The sequence below is a fragment of the Coptis chinensis genome, chromosome 2, assembly GCF_015680905.1.
Source record: "Coptis chinensis isolate HL-2020 chromosome 2, ASM1568090v1, whole genome shotgun sequence".
Lineage (NCBI taxonomy): Eukaryota > Viridiplantae > Streptophyta > Magnoliopsida > Ranunculales > Ranunculaceae > Coptis > Coptis chinensis.
This window is the reverse complement of record NC_141457.1, coordinates 88,289,846-88,302,272: the sequence shown is the minus strand read 5'-3', so window position 1 is coordinate 88,302,272 and position 12,427 is coordinate 88,289,846. Positions and strand designations below refer to the sequence as shown.

The 12,427-nt window shown below is 36.9% G+C and overlaps 1 long non-coding RNA gene across 1 annotated transcript; it reads right to left on the bottom strand.

Annotated features, from left to right (window-relative positions):
* Window positions 1–6,553: 6,553 nt before the first annotated feature.
* LOC147518668 (uncharacterized) lies at window positions 6,554–8,255 on the bottom strand. The gene is made up of 2 exons (XR_015211855.1): window positions 7,636–8,255; window positions 6,554–7,601 (listed from the first exon to the last, which is right to left on the bottom strand). It is a non-coding gene; the product is annotated as an uncharacterized LOC147518668 (long non-coding RNA).
* Window positions 8,256–12,427: the final 4,172 nt, after the last annotated feature.

The following is a 12,427-nucleotide window of genomic DNA, read 5'->3' as shown; positions in this document are numbered from 1 at the left end:
ATTACCCCATGATTTGGTGGGGTGTACCTATCACTAAAAACCAAAGCGTTCCGCTCAGGCTCATGGATCTCCAGATTGCTTATGGTTATCCCATATTTCTTTCTCAGATATGGGAACGCCCTCAAAGCTCGTTTATCCACCCAGAAGGGGCATTTCGAAGGCGGCGACCCTCACCGCGACCTGAAGTGCTAGCCTCAGCAGCTACAGACGCAGATCGAGCCACATCTTCCTCACTGCTAGCCCCCTCAGCCGCCTCGCCTTCATTATCACTCTCAACCATCTCACACAAATTCGCCTTTCTTTCATCATTCGCTATCCGTCATCCCAAGAGAAACTTCGCGAACTTCATTAGATCGAGTATCATCGGAGTCCGACATTTTCTCTTCTAAACCTAACAAATCTAGCTACTAGTATCTAACAGGGTATCCTAACAACTCTAGCACAGAGGTTTAGCACCAAACAAGAAGAAGAGGTTAAAAAATGGCAGAGAACTAACCTGAAGGATGATGCGGTAATGAAGTTCTGTCTACCAGGCGAAGCAGCCAAATGAAGTATTAGCAGAGCAAGTAAGATTTTTGAGCAACCGCCCCTCCAGTTTCCAAGGCATCATGATTACACCCTAGCCCTAGCTGCCCACGACTTCCAACCAACTGTCCTGTCTTTTCACATCCCGAAAAAACGGGGCGCCACATTTTCTTCTCTACAACTGCTTAGATCCTGTCACGTGCTGCACACGCGTCAAACGTTCGCACCCACTAGCTCTCATGGTTAACACGAGCCATTCCTCATAGGTCGTTGGAGATTTCCACCTCTCACATACTCCACGCGCGCTACCGATCTCTCTCAGCAGGTCGTTCTCACAACCTACTGAGAGGGGGCTGTGTAGGGGAGTGATATTCTCTATCCAGCACGCGCCTAACGTGGTGGAAATAACACATCGACCTATGGATACAGGTCGCATCCATGAACCAGTAGAACGCTACATACAGATCGCAATATCATGCGAACTACGCTAGGAAGTGACACAGACCCCCTATCCATAAGCAATCATGACTAAAGGGTACTTGTACATATCTTGACCGTCGATACCATCGGTCACGGCCGCAAGCTATTTTGTACATTTGCCACTCCACATCATTACAGCAGACCTATGAGAACAGTTCTCACGTGCTATCCTAATCTCCACCCCTCGTTTAGGACATCCTTTACACGTGGAGAGCAAGGATACACTCTCAATCTCTATAAATACCTCTCCTATGAACTACGCCAGACCTGATTCTACTCTGCCCCATAGAACCCAGAGGAAGATACGTAGGCAGTTCGCTCTAGTCGAACTCGGTCTCATCCAATAATCTATCCCAGTCCCCCAGAGACTGTTTGTAAGGGAAAATCATATCACACCTTTACACCCACAACACAAAGACGTGCACACTTACCTTCCTTCCAAACGTGTGATCTAGTAGAGCCAACTTATCTTCAAGGTTCTTATCAATGGCACTAAGCTTCTCAAGCAGCTCCGCATCCTTATCATCTTCAAAGTCACCCTCATCGTCGTCATCATCAACTCCTCGCATAAGGTCAAATTCTTCCTTATCCTCTTCAACATCCTTAACCGAAGGACTATCTTCTTCATGTTCAATAATTCCATAATTCTTCTGATTATTAGGATCATACTTTGCCTTCCACTGCACTACCTTGATTTAACTTGGTCACTTGCTTCTCTAGAGGGAAATCCAAACCTAACAGATTGCTCTCTTATTGAACATTAGCTGTGTCTATAAAAAAATGACATTCCCAATTGACAAACATGAAAGAATCAATCAAATAAGAATAAGTAATTAAAGAAGCAGTCTTCTTACCTTTTATTAATTGTTTTCTTCTTCTTAGTGATTCAAAAAGGAGAAATTGGTAGGATGTAAAAAAAATGGTAAGCAATTGATTGGGGGGTTTATTTTTTCTGTTGAGAAGACAAAAACTATTGATTGATTTGATTTGATTTGATAAGAACAAATTTGTTTGACAGAGAGAACGTGGGTAACGAAGATCTTCTCTCTGACTCTTATTTTGATTGGGAAAAGAGAGTATGGAAAGAGGTTTTTATCTATTTTGGGTTAGGAACAATTGAGTTCGGCAAAAAAGGGCATAGAATTCCTTTTTTTCTGCCAAATTATCGTAAAATCTGATGTGTCAGTCTCAGAGGAAAAAGGATTTTCAACTCTTAATTAAGTTTCCAAGCTAGATCAATTGCTGCTACTCTCATAGGATATGTTCTGTTAAATACCAACCTGGAGTCCTGAAGATAACTGGGCCATGGACGTAATGGATTATGCCAGATAGTGTTCTGTTTAGTGTGCGGGCCATCATTGATTGACCATGCATTGTGGGAATATATATATAAGCATATTCATGAATCTGATCAGTGAATTAAGTCACTAACTGACAACTTTTAAAACAAAAAGCACCTCCTCCCTTCACCTTTCTCCTTCACCTTCCCCTTCACCTTCACACTATATTGACTAATAAGATTTCATTTGACCTACATGCTTTGGCATCTACTTGATGTTAAAACATTTGGTGGCTAAATTGGGATGCAACTGGATCTTAATAAATTCTACTAAAGATTTATGTACACCTGATTAACTTCCAATCTAACTCCCAATTTTGATAGCAGACTCCAAGTGAATTTTTGTCAGCCAAATTATACATTCAGCAACTAATACATAAATAATTTGTCACCGTTTCATGTGTTCTTGTCATGATCATGCGTGATGGGACTTAGACATTTGGTCTCCAATTTCTTTCTATTAAAGAAAGGCTTTACAATCCATGCAACTGTCCATATGAATTAGAAAAATGTCTGGCACTTTCATAATTAATAAAATGTGAGTATCACGTACTATCGAGTATCGTATCATTCTGAGACTGCAGTCACAATACTATAGAAGTATCAATAATCATAGCTTTGATAAACATATACATAGTGTGAGTTTCATTACTGTCCCTCGGTTCATCAACAATATTCTTGCAGTTCACATCCCTTCGTTGTCTTCTATTGTTCCTCGGTGTTAAATTACCTTGGACTCAGATTCATGGCCTATACATGAAATTGAGTTTCTTTAAATGGTCGCTAAGTTCAGATATACTTGAACCTTCGGTACATACATTCAGATCAATAATACCTGTTAATAGCATCCACAAATATCAGTTAGTAAATCAATCTTTATAATCAAGTAAAGCAAAAGTAGTGCTGAAATGAGTAGATATATAAATCTCTTTCTAGCATGATGAAGGAGAAGTCAAAATCTATGTTATCAAAGAGCAAAAATATTTCCTATAGTCATATCATTTTTGAAAAACAATGATGGAAATTACTTATGTGCGCGTGATTCATATATGAGAAGCTAATGCACTATAATAGACAACGATTATTCTAAATACATCAGTATATAAAATGTATCAAGCGAAAGTAGTACCCATAAGTTATATATAGTCTGATAGGGAGTAGGAGTATTTGGCATATCATGTACAGAAAAGCCATGACATTAATGTGAGAGAGACATAACAGATTGCTCTCTTCTTGAACATTAGCTGTGTCTATAAAAAAAATGGCATTCCCAATTGACAAACATGAAAGAATCAATCAAATAAGAATAAGTAATTAAAGAAGCAGTCTTCTTACCTCTTATTAATTGCTTTATTCTTCTTAGTGATTCAAAAAGGAGAAATTGGTAGGATGAAAAAAAGACGGTAAGCAATTGATTGGGGGGTTTATTTTTTCTATTGAGAAGACAAAAACTACTGATTGAATTGATTTGATTTGATAAGAACAAATTTGTTTGACAGAGAGAACGTGGGTAACGAAGATCTTCTCTCTTACTCTTGTTTTGATTGGGAAAAGAGAGTATGGAAAGAGGTTTTTATCTATTTTGGATTAGTAACAATTGAGTTCGGCAAAAAAAGGGCGTAGAATTCTTTTTTTTCTGCCGAATTATGGCAAAATCTGATGTGTCAGTTTGAGAGAAAAAAAGGGGGGCTGACATGGGTGCCTGGGAGCATTTTCCACTACTCAGTATTAATGGTCTTTGATGGTTAGCTAAACAGATTTCTCACAATTTGATGTCAGTGTTCAATTTCCCGTTGAGTGTCCGTTTTTCCTTTTGTTAGAAGGATGGTCACTCAGTTAAATGATTCAATTTAACTGAGTGACCATGGAATCGATAAAACCTTCTACGAAATAACTACCATTTTATTAAGAACACCAATGGATAGTAATCAATTTTGGAAAAGTGATTGCTATCCATTGGTGTTCTTAATAAAATGGTAGTGATTTTGGAAAAGTGATTGCTATCCATTGGTGTTCTTAATAAAATGGTAGTTATTTCGTAGAAGGTTTTATCGATTCCATTGTCTTATTTTTTTATGTCTCGTTATTTTGGCCTGCTTTCATATATATATATATATATATATATATATATATATATATATATATGTTTGTAGCAAATGTGGGATGCCTCTAGACTGTTAGTTTTCATTTAGTTTTATATATTCACATCCTTTGATTGTTATATTGCTTGTAGCAAAATTTTCTATGTGGGACACCTTGAAGCTATTACCTAATGAAGAAGTCGTCCCAAAGTCATACAAGGACAGGATCGACAAGACTCCACGTACAATTTGAATCTGAGATGCATCTCCATTTGGGTTTTGATGTAGAGGTGAGAATCTTAATCTATAGTCTTTCTTTTCTGCTAACCTCAACATGTTATACCTTAAATTATTGGTATTCAGCTTTTGAATTGGTCTTAATCCCCTTCTTTTTTGCTTCATGACCTCTTTTTGGTCGACTATTTATCTTTACAAATAAGACCTTTTTTGGAGCATTTGTGGAAAAAATGGGTCGGGGTTTCAATTTCGCAAGTTGTTATCTCTTGTTTAAGACAATGGTACGGAAGCTTCTTTTATGGTGATAGTCCAACAATAAGTTTGCGAGGTTTAAAAAATCACTCAAAATTGTGAATTTGTATGGTTGGATTAGTTTTGTACTCTCATTTTTGTTATCCTATGTATAATACTATTGTTTCCTTGTAAAAAATGGTATGAAAGTGCATGCTGTCCTTTTTACTATGTATACTTTTGTTTTATAGTGAACGATTTTTGTATTTAGCACCAGAGGGGCATAATTTTGCAGGTTCAGCTGGTCACCACAAAATATGATAAATAATTTTTTTTATAACCGCAACCCATCAACAAATATTCATAACCGTTACAAACAAATAAGTGGAACAAACTAAAATTTTATTTAAAAAATAAACTAACAATTTTGCAATGGTTATAAAACGTAGGTAATATTATCAACGAATTACAAACGTTCAAAAACAGTTTGGTAAAAATGAGAAACATTGCAAATGTTTTAAAATTGTGTACAAAATAGGCATAGAAAAGTGTTACAAATAATGTTTGCAACGGTTACTAACCGTTGGAAAATTTCGCTTCTAACGTTTTTTATCCATTGCAATCATTTCTAACACTTTACCCACGTCTTATTTACAACGCATTTTAAGCGTTGCAAAAAATATTAGTAACAGTTTTTGGCCTTTAGTAAAGCCTGTTATGGTTCCACTCTAAGGAAACCGTTACTGATATTTAGTAAACCGAGAAAAAAAATTATTGAAAATGTGTTGTGAAAAAAATTCAAATATTAGTAACCGTTACTAATATAGTAAACCGAGGAAAAAAACTATTGAAAATATCGATTCCTCACCTAAAAAAAATGTAAAATTAACAAATTGGGTTCTTAAACCTCATTAATAATAATAGAACCTAATCAATACACAAAACTAAGAGTTTACTTAATTTCCCCTCCTTAATGATCGAAAGTTAAATATACAAATTATTGTATTATCTCTCTAATATATATTATTGCTTCTCTCTCCTCTTATTCTTTTAAATATTTAACTTAATTTTTGTGTTTGACGTACATCTCTATTCTATAGTACTCCAAAATTGAGCTAATTAGATGTGATATAATTATGAGAATTTGATATTTTTTGTTATATCTTGGTTATGACAAAATCAAGTTAATTATATATTTTGAAAATGTCAAATATGTAAATCCGATATAAATGATTAAATCACCGATTAATCGCATATCGCTCCTCGAATGATTAGTTCTGAAAATCAATTTTAACCAGGGTGACAATTTTGTACACGACCTGCTAACCCGACACGAAATTAGCGGGTTTGGGTTGGGAAAAAAAGGCTTTTGGGTCATTTAAGGGTTGACCTGTCGAACCCGTCAAATAAATGGGTTGGGTTAGGGTCACATATATTAACCAGAGTAACCCGTTAATAGACCCGATTAGTTATCGGGTCTAATGGGTCGGGTCATCAACCCGTGACCTGTATAACCTGTTTTAAGATAAGTTTCATTATCTGAACAACCTAAGATAAACGACTAAAAGGAGAAGGATTTCATAGTGATTCATTTGATAAATATATGTTTTGTTATTCAATTTTCATTGATATGTAATTGAATTATGGATGGTTTGTGACATTGATGATAAAATGTAGTTATAACATTGGATATAAGCTTTTAAGTATTTACACAAAACAAAACACGAAAAGAGAAGAACAAATGTAGTTTTTTCTCCAAAATCAACACACCAAGATAGCACATTCCATGAGTCCCAACTAACCGAGTATGGCACAGATTCTCATATGAGACTTGAGAGTAGGCAGAATCCACCAAATAGTCACAGAACCTCTTCTCAACAGGGCGGTTGTATGCTAACACTTCCTAATTTTTTAGGAATGTTCGTCTCTTCTTCGAGAAGTGAGAGAGTAGAAGTGAGTGCTAGTCCCACTGAAAACTTGGAAATGTTGCCAAGAAAAACGGATCGGTTTGAAACATGTAACCACATCTCAATGAAAGGGAAAGAACGGCTCACTGTAAGTACTGACTTGATGGTCAAACCCTCATTTTCAAAGTCGAAGTGTAAGTTGAATGGAATAAGATCTGCCTCAAAGAAACCCCGGATACATAGATCCATAACTGAAATGGATGACCAGTAGGAACAATGCCTATGCCCTTAAATACGGACGATCAGCATCATTGTTTACATGGTTCTCCCAATAATCTACCTGACGGGTATCTGATAGGAGCAGCGGTTGGCGATTCAGATGGAAGAAGTAATAAAGTGAGGCCTGAGGCAGAAGGGATAATTGTCCATTTGTCATTTGATGAAGACACTTTGCTGACGTCCAGGTGTGTGAGTGAAGCTTCAAGAATTTCTGAACGGGAAAAATCCATTTTTAGGGATGCTTCCCTTTCAATAGCAGAAAATCATGATCTTGATGCAGATGCAACTGTTGGATCTCATGTTAGAGCCCCTTCCTGGAAATTCTGGTGTAGCATTAATACAACAGTTAGTATTGATGGCCTATAACTGATGCTGAGGAGCTTCCAGTCAAGGCAGACAATGTTTCTAAAACTTTCTCAAGTGCAGCTGTCAGCTTTCCTGTTTCAGAATCAAGCAAGACAATAGCTTTAGAATCTCGCAATTTGACCAATTCATTTGATGCTCAGCTCAACTTTATGCAATCTACTGAAAAGAGTAAAAACTCTGTATGTGCAACCGGGAAGATGATGAACCTTATGCAACAAAACCTGCTTTATGATTCAAAGCATTCGGAGCCAAAATCATTTGTAGAACATTCTGCAGCTCATAACATCATAGGCTTCTCGGATGATTCCACAGAACTTGTAGTGGGGAATTAATGCAACCTCTTCGCAGTTCATAGCAAATGCAGATGGAGCAGAAAGAATCAACTTAAATGGGGAGGAGTAAACTACAACATCTCAAACAGAAGAATCTGTGAAATTTACAGATAACCAACCATGTTGTTGCTCAAGGAAAAGGAGACGCTCTTTTTATACTGCCCCAACCTATCAAGATTCACAATTTCTAAACCAAACAACCAGAGAATCACTTGTGATGCCTGCCAAATGGACGATTTTCGACATCGAAATTCCTAACTTTCATTTTTTTTTTACTTCGAGAGATCTAATCTTCTTCTCCAACATATATTTTTAAGAGGAAACGTGACATTGATGATAAAAATTGGGAAACCCACAATCGCCCCCTCCCCCCTCCACATTTTTTTTTTTGTGAATATTTTTGCCTGATCGAGAAAATGGGGTTTCTATTTCGCGATGAATGAAAGAAAAAGGTGTTAATTTTCGAAAAAAAATATAAAATGACTTTTTCGCCCTGTTGTTATTTGTGACCCATTTTCTTTTATTTGTTTGGTTTTCTAAAAGTAGATCTGGCCATTAGATTTTGTTTGATCTAAGGGTTGGCTGGGTACGTCAAGATAGTATGTCGACTTAGCCAGCCCGTGTATATATATATATATTCTCAAAAACCATCCATAATTTAAATACATATTAATGAAAATTGAATAATGAAACATATCTTTGATAAATAAAATCGTGAAATACTAAATATTTTGCATACAAATTGCTTGTGAATCCAATCCGAAACTGATTTGAAATTGACCCGTTGGCATAGCGAGTCACTCGTTATATAAGCGGGTTGGGTTTGGGTTTGACAAACTTGACACGATTAGTAATTGGGTCGGGTTTGGATTTGCTCTCCTAACACGTGACCCGATTATGACACGACATGAACCCGACCTATTGCCACCCCTAATTTTAACTGTTTAGCTGCAAAGTAAACCTATCACACATGAAACTATAGTATAAAATATCGGGATATGAGTATTTATCGATACTCAATTTCTTGATATGTTTCGTAGATATATTCTTCTCTTTAGAGATATTTTATATTGTTTCATATGTAAATATCGTAGATATTGTCGATATTTTTTAATATATCACGATATGTTATTTATATTAATTGAAATATAATGATAAATATTAAATAAAATTGTTATATATATAAAATATCTCCAAATATCGCCATATAACTCCAAAAATCACCAATATCATTAAAATAATACTAATATTTGCAGTCTTATATATATAAACATATCCCAATATTTATATATTTTTTGTTGAAATCTCGATATTTATCGCAATATTTTGTTGAATTATGGATTATAGAAGTACGGTGTAGTGACCTGCACTGAAGCGCTTTTGTACGGGTTAATAATCAGAACTGTATGTTTGCTGCTTAAATCCTAATCTGGATCGGAAAGGTATTTTGGACTCAATGGACTGGGCCAGATGGCCAGGGAATCCACCAGTACACAAAAATTGCAAGTTGCGACAAATCAACAAATATTGGTACCAGCGAATTAGAAGACCCCATTTTCTTCGGATCGATAAAGCGAACATTAAGGACCCACTTTATCTACGACAAAATGTCTTTTGATACTTTCTTAAAATTTGTGCAATGCTTTTAATTTGATGGATTGCCACATGCCTCCATGCATAATAACAAAAAACTTGATTAGTTGGTTGTTTAATCAAAAGGATCTCAATCTCAAATCAAAACCAACAAATCAAATTACTTATCTTTAATCGTCCCATTATTTTAACCACTCTCTTCTGTTGGATTACTTGGATGCATTCAAATGTCAGCTAAATAAAGCAAACTAACATTTTGATTGCCGTACCCCGTGAGGCAGTGACCTCTACACTGCTACACACTAAGCTTTTTGTATTTTTATCTTCGGTGTCTGCATGCATGTTCGCAACAACAACGCACTTGGTCACGTGTCAAATAAGTATCTATTGATACAAACACGTGGCACATTGAAAAGCATCGTACATAATCATCAAACCGAAAACTTAACCTACAAAGCAAAAGACTGATAGATGAAACAACTAAAACCCCCCACAGTTATTTTCCGAACAAAAAATTTATCAAAAATAATGTCAAGTTGTCCATTTCATAGCTGTTTTGATAATTGGGTTTCACAACAAAAAAAAAAGATCTCGAAGAACTAATTAATGCAAAGAAGGAAGAACCTCAAAATGAAGAAAAACTACGATTTCTCACCAAAAGAAACATAGAGCATTTCCAAGAGTATCATGAGAAGAGAACTTCACTTACTAGAGAAGATGCTTTGTTAGCATTTTCTTCACTTTGGTGTACTTCTTTTGAGAACACTTTCTTATGGATTGGTGGATGTAGACCAACTCTTTCGATTCAACTCGTTTATACACTTTGTGGCATTCAACTTGAAAGTCATCTTATGGAATTTCTTCAAGGTGTTAGAACAGGTGATTTGGGTGAGCTTGGTAATCGTCAACTTGGCCTTGTTAATGATCTCCATTGCAGGTAGGTAGAAATGTAGGGTTAACGTAGCATTACTTGGTATATTTCGGTTTGATTTCTGTTGACATTTCTGATTTCTTCCATACATTTTATAATGGTGCGGTCTTCAAATGGTTGCATATATATTATCAGTGTTAGATACTAAATTTTCAGTGTGAAATGGCATGTCTTACGATAGAATATGAGTAACATGATTGGTCTATGTTCCGAAAATTAGCTTACTTAGAAGTTGGGTCTTATGATTAGTTGGGTCGGGTAATTTGTTTTCTTGCGGAAAGGTGTAAAATGCATATACGGGATTATACGGCGACTATCTAGCTGGTCAAAAAAAAAAAAAATATGACGTGACAATGTGACATGATTTGATAGTCAGTACTATTTATACACAACCCGATTAATTTGGAGGGCGACTACACCAGATGGTCCAGCACAAAAAAAAAAAGAAAAGAATTCGGCTGTGATGGGCGGGTGGAAAGAGAGAAAAGAGGAGAGAGTTTAATTTGTTATTTTATTTCCACCGATCAATCAGAGTCGATTTCGGACTTATTTTTGGGCTGGGCTATATGTGCCGCGTGTGTTAGTTCTATCTGTATCGGCCAAATTCATGACTATCAGGATGACACATCTCATGGACGGAGGTAACATAAGGCACAAGAGAGAGAGAGCATAGGATCCAGTCCGCGAAACATTAAAGGGACGTGGACTCCAGAGAGACATAGTGGCAAGGAGGGGTTCAGTGACTCAAGAAGATGTAAGATAGTGAAACCGGGGTCAGGTGTACAAGATCCAGCCCGCGATAAGTAATGCGAGAGGTGGACAGTTAGAGAAGGAGAGCGGTTACGAGAGAAAGAGAGGAGATGAGAATAAGAGGGGCGGTTATGAGAGAGAGGAGAAGAGGAGAGGAGGAGAGAACTATGGCGGCGCAGCCCTAAACGGGTTCAGTTGAAAGGTTCACAAGAGAGAGAGTCATCTTCGAGAAGAGACAGGAGATTGGAGGTGTGAGGTTAAAAGGTATGAACAGGGTTCACACAATGGCGCCGTCTGTGGGGACAGGAAACAAAAAGCTGATGATAAACCATGGGTCGGGGTTCTCTCGGTCTATTGATGATGATAGAGTGAATTTTCTTTCATGATCGAGTTTTACAGGGTGAGATTTTTATGTCAATTTGGGAAAGGAAAGGGTCATACAGATCCGAGGCAGAGTTGGGTTTTCCAAAACGGAGGAATGGTCAAATGGATCGCGGGAACAAGATCGAAGATTGGAACTTTCTTGAACAAGTTTCTAATTTTTGCGGCGAGGCGTTCATAACAACCTTAACACGGTACCATCTCCATCACCGGCGATAGATAGTGTTTATAGAAGATATTGTTTGGTCTAAAGGGGTTGAAGAGAGGGCTAGATGAATTGGCGTGATTGGTGGGTGATATTGGTTTATTGCCAGTCCATGGGCATTGAATAATGCTTCGTTAGTTTGGTTTGGTTGGGTTTTGTCTTTGGAATTCGATCCTTCAACATGGCGTCAAGGAATTACAGTTCTAATGATACTTCGCTCTCATACTATAATCACAGTTTATTTACTTCTTATTTGCATTAAATATTTCCATCTTATTCGTGTCATGCAGCTTTACTCAAAAATCCCTTTGCAGGTCGCACCTTGGATGAATGGTTCATGGAAGTGTCCAAAGTTGCAGTAGGGTGAGCTTGCCGCTAAGCTATAAAGGGCAACTTGTCCCTGTTGGGTGGTTTCAATATTGTTTCTCTTTTCTTTTATCTCTTTCATATTCTATGGTACTGTGTCTGCCAATGTTTTTATTTGAGAGTTGTAGTTGCAATTTATTTTGGTCTAGAAAATTGTTGTTCTTATGAAGAAGGCTTAGTTGAACATGGGGATGTTAGTGTATAGTACTATAGTTTAGGCCAATCGGGGTGGTGGATTTGGTTTTATATGGAATTGTGAATTGTTGGATTGTAGGTTGCAAAGCCTGGCTCCCTCGCTTGTTATGTTGTCTTTGGTCGGGTGGAGGCCTTGGCGATAAATGGTTGGAGTTAACGCCATTATTCTAACCGTACATGGTTTTTGATTTGTGTAGTGTTTTGTGTTCTTTTTCCTCTTTTGCAGATT